This window comes from Catharus ustulatus, chromosome W (assembly GCF_009819885.2).
Source record: "Catharus ustulatus isolate bCatUst1 chromosome W, bCatUst1.pri.v2, whole genome shotgun sequence".
Classification (NCBI taxonomy): domain Eukaryota; kingdom Metazoa; phylum Chordata; class Aves; order Passeriformes; family Turdidae; genus Catharus; species Catharus ustulatus.
Genome location: NC_046261.2, coordinates 57,621 through 69,693, shown reverse-complemented (window position 1 = coordinate 69,693; position 12,073 = coordinate 57,621).

The window sequence follows — 12,073 nt, the reverse complement described above, 5'->3', positions numbered from 1 at the left end:
AACAGAAGTGATCAATAAGATAGCTGCTATGTCCCCATCGACCAGCAAGAAGGATACACAGGCTTTCCTATGTGTTGTGGGTTTTTGGAGGATGCACATCCCAGAGTACAGCCAGATTGTAATTCCTCTCTACCTTGTGACATGAAAGAAAAGCAATTTCAAGTTGGGTCTTGAATAACAGCAAACCTTTGAGCACATCAAACAGGAGATTTCCCCGGCAGTAGCCCATGGGCCAGTCAGGACATGACAGGATGTGAAGAATGTGCTCTACACCACAGATGGAAAGAATGTTCCATCCTGGAGCCTCTGGTAGAAGGTGCCTGGGGAGATTCAAGAACGATAGTCAGGCATACAGAGGATGAGGTCAGCTACACTCCAACTGAGAAAGAGATCATAGCAGCCTATAAAGGGGTTTGAACTGCCTGGTGCCTTAAAGAACCCAGAAATAAAACAACACACTTTGAAGATATTAGTATAGGGGGTAATATAAAGGCTGGTCTTTATTGGAAGCCTCCAAGGGCAGATATGGAAAATGTCCACAAAATGCCCATCCCCACATGGGGTGAATACAGTTTTATAAGTTTAGCAAATTAGTATATTTGACAAAAACCACCAATTAGAGACATAAGAGGTGAGATAATTTCCCCTGGTTCAACCCTCTTTAAATCCTTCTCCCTCAGATGGAAACTAAATTTTATTTATGAAAACATGTCTTGAAGAACTGTTTTTTGGCCTTGGTTCCCAGAAAGAACCAAAATAGGATAGGGGCATTGCACCCCTCTGGGCTTGGAGCTCTGGAATGTTTTGTCTTTTTGGCTAGGGAAAAGGTAGCGAAAAGTACTGGGACTAGCTACTAATACAATAATAGGCTACAAATATATGTGTAAAGAGTACAGAGAATATATTATAGGAAAAAGGCAAAATTAATTCAGCATCAGCCTCAGAAGTGATTGGCACAGAAGCATAGTTTCTTCTGGCACTATCAGTGCTGGGTTGGATGTTTAAAGGAAAAGTCCCTGTAATGCATCAGGCCACTGATGCTACCTGGAATAAGTGTACTGCCCTCATTGCACAGTAAACTCAAAAAATCCAAATCACCCTGGGATCTTGGAAGTTATCACAAACTGGCCTGAAGTTGAGAGTTTTGGATTATCATTAGAAGAGGAAGAAGAACTGGTGACATGTGCTGAGGAGGTTCCACCATATAACCAGCTACCAGAGTGAGAGGCAATACAGTCTCTTCACTGACAGATCTTGCCATATCATAGGAACCATTAGGAAATGAAAAGCAGCCGTATGGAGCCCTATACGTTGAGTCACAGAAGCTACTGAAGGACAAGCTGGATCCGGTCAGAGTTGAAAGCTGTCCAGCTGGCTTTGGGAATAGCTGAGTGAGAGAGGTGACCAACAATCTACCTCTACACTGACTCATGGATGGTAGTAAATGCTCTGTGGGGGTGGCTGGGAAGGTGGAAAAAGACCAGTTGGCAGCATAGAGGAAAATTGATTTGGGCTGCCGAAGAGTGACCAGACATTGCTACCTGGGTAGAGAAGATGACAGTTAAAGTCTGTCATGTGGATGCCCATGTGCCCAAGAGTTGGGCTAATGATGAGCACCACAACAATGAACAGGTGGATTGGGTTGTCAAAGCCAAGGTGTCGCAGGTAGATTTGGATTGGCAACATAAGGGTGGAGTTGTTTCTAGCTAGGTGGGCCCTTGATGCCTTAGGTCATCTGTTGCTACCGGGCTAGGAAAGCGGTGAAAAGAATCTAGCAACACCTTTCTTCTGAGGCAGAAGAGAAGCAAAAAACCCTTTATTAAAGAAACAAACCACACTTTTATAGACTAGATCGTGGAACTGAGGATATACTTGATTTCATTGATGTAAGGAAGGTAATATCCTTTGTCATGTCTCTCATGCACCCCGAAGGTGCTTATTTCTATTATTAATTGTTTCTTTTATGTTTTCCTTTGAGCAGCTTGAGAAAATCCAAGCTGCTTTTTCCGTCTTTCACCAGTATCCCACAGTCATCAGGGAAGAGATGCAACATACTGATGGGCTAGTGACAGTGTCAGAGAATGGAAAAGATTGATGTCTCGAGACATTTTGGGATGCCTGTGTGTGTGTGGTGGGAGGAGCAGGTCAGACCTTGCCCAGGTGAGGCAGTGAATATCCCCACCCCACAGCCCAGAGCTGGAGCACCTCAACCCCACAGTGTCTTGTCATGGCACCCATGAGAGAATTGAGTCAGACAACAGGACTCATTTCAAGAACAGCCTTGTAAACATCTGGGCTAGAGAGCATGGTATTGAGTGGATGTATCATATTCTTTATCATGCACCAGCTGCTGGGAAAGTTGAGCAGTGCAGTGGACTGTTAAAACAACACTGAAGGCAATGAGTGGTGGGACCTTCAAGCAGTAGGATCTGCATTTAGCCAAGGTTACATGGTTAGTCAACATCAGAGGTTCTACTAATCGAGCTGGCCCTGCCCAATCTGAACCCCTGCATACAGCAGGCAGAGATAAAGTCCCCGTGGTGCATATGAGAGGTATGTTAGCAAAGACTGGATTAATTCTGCCTTGAGCAAAGGCAAACTCATCCATGGGACTGTTTTAGCTCAAGGATCTGGTTACCCTTGGTGGGTAATGCAGAGGGATGGGGAAATACGTTGTGTACCTCAGGGGGATTTGATTTTGGGTGAGAACAGGTTGAAATGTTGTAATGCCTATGTACCACTGGTTGCTGAATGTCACTGTCACTACATATTGTAATTACCATGGACATTGAGAATGGACTGCTCCCTGTTTTACCAGTCATGGAGCAAATGAAGTCAATCTATGTCCTAGGGGATGGTCAGAGGCTACTGAAATAATTGTATTTTTATATAGTTATATGTATATATGTGTAGATGTATATGATATTGCAGTAATTTCACGAGTATAAGCCGCACCCTTTTGACTAAAATTTTGGTCCCAACCCGGAAGTGAGGCTTATACTCCAGAGCGGCCAATATATGGTAAAGTTCTGAAATTTGCCAACCCAGAAGTGCGAGTCGTGGGCCGAGTCAAGTTCACGAATTGAGCACCTGCCAGTAAAACCCTCGATCGCGCGATTGTTACAAATTGGTTAATCTGTTGCGCGGCGGGTGGAGGTGGGTTCCTGCCAGCACCACGGAGGAAGGCGGGCTCCCTCCCGCCGGCAGCGGGCTGGGCTCCCTCCTGTGCAGGGGAAGGTGGGCTGGGCTCCCTCCCACCAGCAACCGGCTGGGCTCCCTCCCGCTGGCAGCGTGGGGGAAGTCGGGCTCCCGTGGGTGCCGCGGGGGAAGCGGAGCTCACAAATTGAGCATCTGCCAGTAAAACCCACGATTGCGTGATTGTTACAAATTGGTTACTTGTCGAGCAAGCATCCTCGCTGCGAACGAAAGTGCAGCTTATAATCTGTGTGGCTTATATATGGACAAAGAACGAAACGTTGCCGACACCCGGAAGTGCGGCTTATAATCAAGTGCGGCTTATAATCGTGGAATTACTGTAATTTGTGCATGATTCGATTATACGGAATAACGGGTGGAAATGTCCTGAGGTGATTCATGTTATTGTATTCCATATCCATCTGTGCCCAAAACCTGTTACTGTATCTTTAGACCCTACAAACGAGAACCTTGTGGGGAGGGGGTGTTATCATGGGCACTTTTAAAATTGTCTGTCACAGGAAGTTTCCGGGGTCTTTGACACATGGTATTTTTGTTTCACTGGCTATTTGGTCTTTGCTTCCACAAAGGCTTTATTCTTTTTGGGCTCTCTTTTCATGCTCTTTTTTCTTCTTTGTTCTCATCTCAGAGAGGGTGCCTTGGGGTGAATTCCACAGGCACTTGCCTGTTGCTGCCAAGCAGGGCAGTCTGGCTCCAGCCCAAACTGCTCCAACTCTCCAATGGCACCTGGCCAAGGAGAGAAGACCATGAGTCATGCCGCAGCCCAGCCACTTTGCCTTGCCTGTCCTGTTGCTTCCTGCCAAAAGGAAGGTGAAGTCCCTCCCGAGTTCTAGCTCTTGATCTGAAGAATGCCAGTTGGAGTTCCAGCTGCCAGACAGATAAGCAGAGCAGTGGGGAAGTGGAGGGAAGATTGACACCACCTTTCCCCTTATCCTTCGAACCACATGCTCAGCTGCAGAGTGCCATTTTGGGGTGGAGGGCTGTCACCAGCATTTTTGGGTCTCTGTTCTGGGGAGTCTGCAAGATTTAGCAATTTTGTATCTAGCAGTTATTTACTGTATTTTTTGCCTGTTGCTGTTCCACTTAACAGTAAACTGCTATTTTTTCACATATATCTACTCATATTCATTCCTTATTGGTGGAAAAGGATTGGTTGAACCTATAAAAGGAGGCAGTTCATTCCAGTGTTTTTTTTAAATTATCTCAAACCAAGACAAAGTGCAATGCAAAGGCAAGATTGGATAGGCAGGAATGGACAGCTGAGTTCAGTGGGGGTGAAGGCAAATGAAGTAAATTTCTTCCTTGGTAAAAAGAAAAATATTATTTTTTGAAGGCTCTGCAGAGGGATTTGGACAGACTGGATCAATGGGCTGAGGTCAAGGGTACAAAGGTCAATAAGGCAAAGTGCCGAGTCCTGCACTTGGGTCATAACAACCTCATGCAGTGCTACAGGCTGGGGGCAGTGGCTGGAAAGCTACCCATTGGAAAAGGACCTGGAGATGTTGGTCGACAGTCATCTGAATGTTAGCTAGCAGTGTGCCCAGATGGCCAAGAAGGCCAAAGGCATCATGGCTTGTAAAAGAAATAGTGTGACCAGCAGGACCAGGGCAGTGACTCTTTCCCTGTACTCGGCACTGGTGACACCACACCACACCTCAAATCCTGTGTTCAGTTTTGGGCACAAGTCTTATGGAGCAGCTGAGAGAGCTGGGAGTTTTTAGTCCAGAGAAAAGGAAGGGTTGAGAGGAGACCTAACCACTCTCTACAACTACTTTAAACAAGGTTGTAGTGAGGGGGTTGTTGGTCTCTTCTCCCTAGTAACAAACAGTAGGACAAGAGGAAATGGTCTCAACTTGTGCCAGGGGAGGTCTAGATTGGATATTAGGAAAAATGTCTTTACTGAAAGTTGTCAAGCATTTAACAGGTTGCCCAGGGACATGGCTGAGTCACCATCTCTAGAGGTATTCAAAAGATGTGTTGATGTGGCACTTAGGGACATGAAACACGATAGTATGTTTCAGTTACAATAACAAACAACAATAAGATCAAAGCCTAAATCTGCAACATTCACATTTAGCTATTCATACTCAACTGAAAAAGAGATTCAACAACCAGTATTACAGTAACCCTAAAGAAAAGATATATGGAGTCAGACGGGTGTTATCCAGAGTATATTTTTAATGTAATTTTGTCTTGGTTTGAAAGACAGGTATTTGCCAAGAAAGGCAGGAGCTTTTTTTTGAGATGGAGAGTGCAGACTTCCCTCTTCCCTCCAAATTATTATAATTTTTGGAATTAGGGCTTTTAGGCAAAGATATGGGAATAGGAATAACAGTTTTTTACTAATATGTTTAACAAGACAAACAAAAACAACAACAGCTATGAAAATTAACAACAGAACAGAACAGTATAACCTGGTTTCATATCTTTTTGGCTGCAGACACTTTTTTCTTGCGCTTAGTTACCGGTGGTGGGGGCAGGGCAGGTTTTGTGCAGCTGCAGAGGGCTGGGATGATGGCGGCGGAGTCCCAGGTGTGAGAGGGATGGAGGGGGGACTCCCCCGGTTACTGTGTTGGTTTCGGTGCTTGGCTGGGTGCTTGGAGGTAGCAGGCTGATGCTGGGAGGCAGCAGTGCAGTGTCCGACAGCAGAGAACGTGGCTCCCGGTGTTGGGATGGCGGGGGGGTGGTAGGTAGTAGCACCGGCTGTGTTTTTTTTTACTCTACCAGCAAGAGAAAGAGAGTGCGCGCAGCTGCCCTTACTTTTTTACCTGCCCCGCCCCGCCCCCCCCCCCCCCCCCCCCTCAGTCTCGTGGTGTTTTTCTTCTTCCTTCCCCCACCCTTCTCTCCCTGCCTCCCCGCCCTGTGAGAGAAAACTTTTAGTAAGGGACAAGGGAGTCTCTCCCTCCCCCTGTTGCTAGCCATTTTTTTAACATGCCAATAGGAAGAAATTCCAGACAGAAAGCGGGAGAAAATAAAAACTAACTTTCAACATTATCCACCTCAAATTTTTTCTCATGCTAACATGCTACATTAAATTAAAACTTTTAAATTATATACATACATGCATTTAGAGATACAGGTACAGTATTATAGGTAGTTTACTCTAAAACAAGGTCTTTTTAGGGTATGCATCGGGTTTTTCCATCCTTCTGCATTACCCACCAGGTGTAACCTGGTCTTTGAGCGAAAACAACTTTATGGACGGGATTGCCTTTGCTGGAGGCAGAGTATACTTAAACAGTTTTTTTAGCATATTTTTATGTATACCACTGGAACTTAATTTGACGTTTTTAAGGGCTGAGATTGGGCAGGGCCTGCTTGGTTAGTGGAACCTCAGGTGTTCCCTAATCATGTGGCTTTTGGTAGAATAATCTTTTAGTTTTCAAAAGTTCTCCTACTCAGTGTTTTTAAGGTGGTTTTAAGCAGGTCATTGCATCGTTCAACTTTTTCAGCTACTGGTGCAGGATAGGGGATATGGTACACCTACTTAATGCCGTGTTTTTAGCCTAGGTGTTTAATAAGGCTGTTTTTGAAATGAATTTTGTTGTTTGACTTAATTTTCTTAGGGTACTATGCTTTTAAAGGACTTGTTTTTTGAGGGTAAGATGGTGTTTTGAGCAGTGGTATGAGGCACAGGGTAGGTTTTTAACTATTTAGTGGTGTTTTTTACTACGGTTAGCACATAGCGCTTGCTTTGCAGTGTTTGTGGCAGTGTGATGGAGTTAATCTGCCATGCTTCTCTGTATTTATATTTGGACTATTGCTTTTTATATCAGAGGGGCTTTACCTGCTTGGGTTGCTTGATGGCAGCACATGTTTTACAGTTATGGATAACTTGAGAAATACTGTTTATGGTTAGCTCTACTTTTTGATCTTGTGCCTACTTATAGGTGGTGTTTCTACCCTGATGACCTGAGGCATTATGGGCCCATTGAGCTAGGAATAACTTTTTTTTGTGTTGCTAATTTAAGTTTATTTGTGACATCTTTATTTTTGTAGCTTGATTTACTTGCTTGTTGTGTCAGTGTTTTGTATTAGCTGGACTTTTGGGGACATGGGCATTTATATGACGTATTTTTACAGGTAGCTTTTTTACTCGGGTGGCAATGTCTTTTTACCTATTAGCTGTTCAGATTGGTTTTTGTTTATGTTGCCAGTTAGCCTTTTTCCACCTTTACAGCCAACTCCACAGAGGATTGTTTACTATTCATGAATTAGTGTAAAGGTAGAGCTTTGGTTGGTTTTTTTATTTGGCAGTGTCCAGGGCCAGCTGAATGGCTTTGAGTTTAGCAAGTTGACTTGATTTACTTTTTTTTTGGTAGTTTGTGCAACTTGTCGGGTGGGGTTCTATATGGCTGTTTTTTACTTCCTGTTCATTCCTATGATGCAGCAGGAACTGTTGATGAAGAGTGTAGTGTGCTTCATTCACCGGCAGTTGGTTTTATGGTGGGCCTTTGTTAGCCTGGGTTACTTGTTTTTACTCTTTTTGGTCAGGGATACCAAAATTTTCACTTTTTGGTTAGTTTGTAATTATTTTTAAAATTTCAGGATGATTTGGGTTTTTAATATTGGTACGTTGCATGATGAGGGCAATTTACTTGCTCTATGTGGCATCGGTGGTGTGGTGGGTAGAGGGACCCTAGCCCTGCCCGCCGCCGCCCGGCTCGCCGGCCGCGCCGTGCCGCGTTCCCTAGCCCTGCCGGCGGGCTGCCGCCGCCGCCGCCCGGCTCGCCGGCCACGCCGCGCCGCGTTCCCTAGCCCTGCCCGCCGCCGCCCGGCTCGCCGGCCGCGCCGCGCCGCGTTCCCTAGCCCTGCCCGCCGCCGCCCGGCTCGCCGGCCGCGCCGCGCCGCGTTCCCTAGCCCTGCCGGCAGGCTGCCGCCGCCGCCGCCTGGCTCGCCGGCCGCGCCGCGCCGCGTTCCCTAGCCCTGCCCGCCGCCGCCCGGCTCGCCGGCCGCGCCGCGTTCCCTAGCCCTGCCGGCGGGCTGCCGCCGCCCGGCTCGCCGGCCGCGCCGCGTTCCCTAGCCCTGCCCGCCGCCGCCCGGCTCGCCGGCCGCGCCGCGCCGCGTTCCCTAGCCCTGCCGGCGGGCTGCCGCCGCCGCCGCCCGGCTCGCCGGCCACGCCGCGCCGCGTTTCCCTAGCCCTGCCCGCCGCCGCCCGGCTCGCCGGCCGCGCCGCGTTCCCTAGCCCTGCCCGCCGCCCGCCCGGCTCGCCGGCCGCGCCGCGCCGCGTTCCCTAGCCCTGCCGGCGGGCTGCCGCCGCCGCCGCCTGGCTCGCCGGCCGCGCCGCGCCGCGTTCCCTAGCCCTGCCCGCCGCCGCCCGGCTCGCCGGCCGCGCCGCGTTCCCCTAGCCCTGCCGGCGGGCTGCCGCCGCCCGGCTCGCTGGCCGCGCCGCGTTCCCTAGCCCTGCCCGCCGCCCGCCCGGCTCGCCAGCCGCGCCGCGCCGCGTTCCCTAGCCCTGCCGGCGGGCTGCTGCCGCCGCCGCCCGGCTCGCCGGCCGCGCCGCGCCGCGTTCCCTAGCCCTGCCGGCGGGCTGCCGCCGCCGGGCTCGCCGGCCGCCCCCTCCCGTCTGCACCGCTGCCGCGTTTCCTCGCCCTGGCCGGCACTGCAGGCCCCCGCACCGCCGGGCTCCCCCATGCTGCTGGCCCCGATTTCTGCTGGGCTTCCCCCGCTGCCAGGCAGCCCCACCCGCCGGCCTTCCTGCTTCTGCCATGCTCCCCTGCACTGCTAGCCCCAGTTCTCCCAGGCTCCCCCGCCCTACTGACCCGGCTCTGCCGCCCCCCTGCCCCGCCCTGCTGGCTCAGGCTCTGCCGCCCGCCCCCCACACTGCTGGCCCCGCCTCTGCCAGGCTTTCCCACCTCAGCCGGGGCTGGCCGGGCTCCAGCTTGGCTTGGGGCTGCCGCGGGCTCTCACTTCCGTGTTGGCAGCTTTTAGAATTTTGTTAATGTATTAGCCGCCCCAGAATATTAGCCGCACTTCCGGGTTTCCACCAAAATTTTGGTCAAATTGGTGCGGCTTGTATTCGTGAAATTACTGTACTTCTCAGGTAGCTTGAACTTCTTCATAGGCAGCCAAGATTTTTTTTTTTTTGTTGGAGTATAGTTAGTTTCGGACTTTTTGTAACTTTGGCTTTAGAATTCCAGACGCTGGCTTTGAGTTTCTCCAAGTCCCATTTGCATAACCAGGGTAAGCTGGACACCATGATGCCACCTAACAAAAAAACTTAGGTAACTCAAGAACTGTTATTCCTTTTTCACCCTCCTCTCAATGCCCTCAGGCCCCACGTTGGGTGCCAAAATCTGTCTTGGTTTGAAAGACAGGTATTTGCCAAGAAAGACAGGAGCTCTTCTCTAAGACTGAGAGTGCAGACCTCCTCTCTCCCTCCAAATTATTATAATTTTGAAATCAAGGGCTCTCAGGCAAAGATATGGGAATAGGAATAACAGTTCGTTACTAATATATTTAACACAACAAACATAAACAACAACAGGTATGAAAATTAAAAACAAAATAGAACAGTATAACTCAGTTCCAGTTCTTTTCAGCTGCAGACACCTTTTCCCTGTGCTCAGTTACTGTTGGTGGGGGCAGGGCAGGTCCTGCACAACTGTAGAGGGCTGGGGTGATGGTGATGGTGTCCCAGGTGTGAGAGGAATGGAGGGGGGACTCTCCTGCTTACTGTGTCGGTCGTGGTGCTTGGCTGAGTGCTTGGAGGTAGTAGGCTGAAGCGGGGAGACAGCAGTGCAGTGTCCAACAGCAGAGAACCTGCCTCCCGGAGTTGGGATAGTGGGGGGAAGGGGGGGAGGGTTGGTGGTGGTAGGTAGCAGCACCAACCGTCTTCTTCCCCACTCCATCAGTGAGTCTTTCCCTCCCCCTGTTGCTAGCCATTTTTAAACATGTCAATAGGAAGAAATTGCAGACAGGAAAGCGGGAGGAAAAAAAAAAGGAAAAAACAACCCACAACAAAACTGCATTTAGAGCCTAAAAGGGTAAGAGTGGAGAAATATCTTTGTTAGTCCTTTTTTTTTACATTATCATTGAAACTAATTTTAAAAAGAAAATGCAGTATTTCAATACATGGAATTGATACATTTGAGTTTATAATTCAAATATTTCAATCACATGAAATTTCTCTGCACAGGAAGTCTGTAATACAATGGAACACAAAGAGTTAGTTAAAACCAAATTAACAATAACTTTTCATTCTGCTCACTGAAGGTTCAACAGTTACTTTCATCCTCATAGCAAAAAGATTTGAACAATGTAAAATAAACTATATTTAAGTCTAGCACGTCTTCATCACATCCCTCAAAGTTACTTTGAAGCATTAAATAACACTTCATTGTAGTCACAGAACACAGAAATTAGTGTTATGTCTTTTGTACTCAGATTATCAATATTTGAGAGTATAAAGGCACTCCACTCTATAATTCAAAGCATGAGGAAGCTATTATTTCCAGAGTACAGTAATTTCACGATTACAAGCTGCACCTGATTATAAGCCGCACCTCCGGGTGTCGGCAACGTTTAGGTATTTTTCCATATATAAGCCGCACCGGATTATAAGCCGCACTTTCATTTGCAGTGAGGATCCGCGTGCAATTTTCACAAAGTTGCCAATTAGTAACAGAATCGTGGGTTTACTGGCTCGGGCCCGCTCAGGGCTGGGTGGCCCCGTCCCCACTTGGGGCGGCCGCCAGAGAGCGGCCCCGTCCCTGCTCGCCGCTACTGCCGGGGAGCGATGCCCCCGGCCACTGCTGCTGGGAAGCGGCATCCCCAGCCACTGCCGCTGGGAAGCGGGGGAGTGGCGTGCCTGGCCGCTGCCGCCGGGAAGTGGGGGAGCGCTCCTGGCCGCTGCCCCGCCGGCCGTGGCCGAGGAGCGCTGCCGCTGCCCCGCCACCAGGGCCGGGCGGGTTCCGGCTTGGCTCGGGGCTGCTGTGGGCTCACATTTCCGGGTTGGCAAATTTCTGAAATTTCCATATATTGGCTGCTCCAGATTACTAGCCACACTTTCGGGTTGGGACCAAAACTTTAGTCAAAATGCTGCGGCTTATAATCGTGAAATTACTGTAGTCATATCCTGCCACTATTAACTTGCAGTTGACATAAAACTGAGAAGAGGCATATGTCTTTTCTATTAAGGTTTTTATTCTTTTTTAATACCTCAGTAAGAATTTTGCTATAGCATTCCATTCCTTCTATAAGATAGTGTTTTGTAAAAGTGAAAAGACTTTAATTTCAACCAGTTTCAAAAGAAATGGTAAAAGAGAATTTTTGGTATTTAGGTAATATATAAAAATACCTCCTATCCAAGGACTGTTGCAGAATATGCATGGGAAAAATAACCACACTGTTGCCTTGCATTTTAAAAAGTGCTTTCTACCGTGTGCTTAACAATCAGAACCTCAGAGATACTACAGACAGCTGGAATCTTGTTACTGACATAAGCAATATAAAAACAGGAATATAATTTCAGAATTTGACAAGAACAGCTTTTTAGTTTTTTTTTTAAGCACAATAATTTTCATCTTCCTGGCTGAAGTATTTTAGTGGAAGCCCAGGAAGAATGCTTTGAGTATTTTTTTTTTTTTTTTAAAAATCCAATTTCAGATGTTTTAACAAGCAAGGGGGTATCAATATCCTTGTCTTTAAAAATACATATCTGGAAATTATTTAATCAATTTTTATATTTCACCCTCCAAAAGCATACAATTTTTTTCTCAATGTTCTCAATATCTTTATGGGTTGACAACTTGGGTGCAATGTAGCTTAATCATTACAAATCAGAAAAAAAATCAGCAATCAGCCAATTTAATACAAGTTTACTGCTGCAGATTTGCAAGAGAAACAAATAGGATTT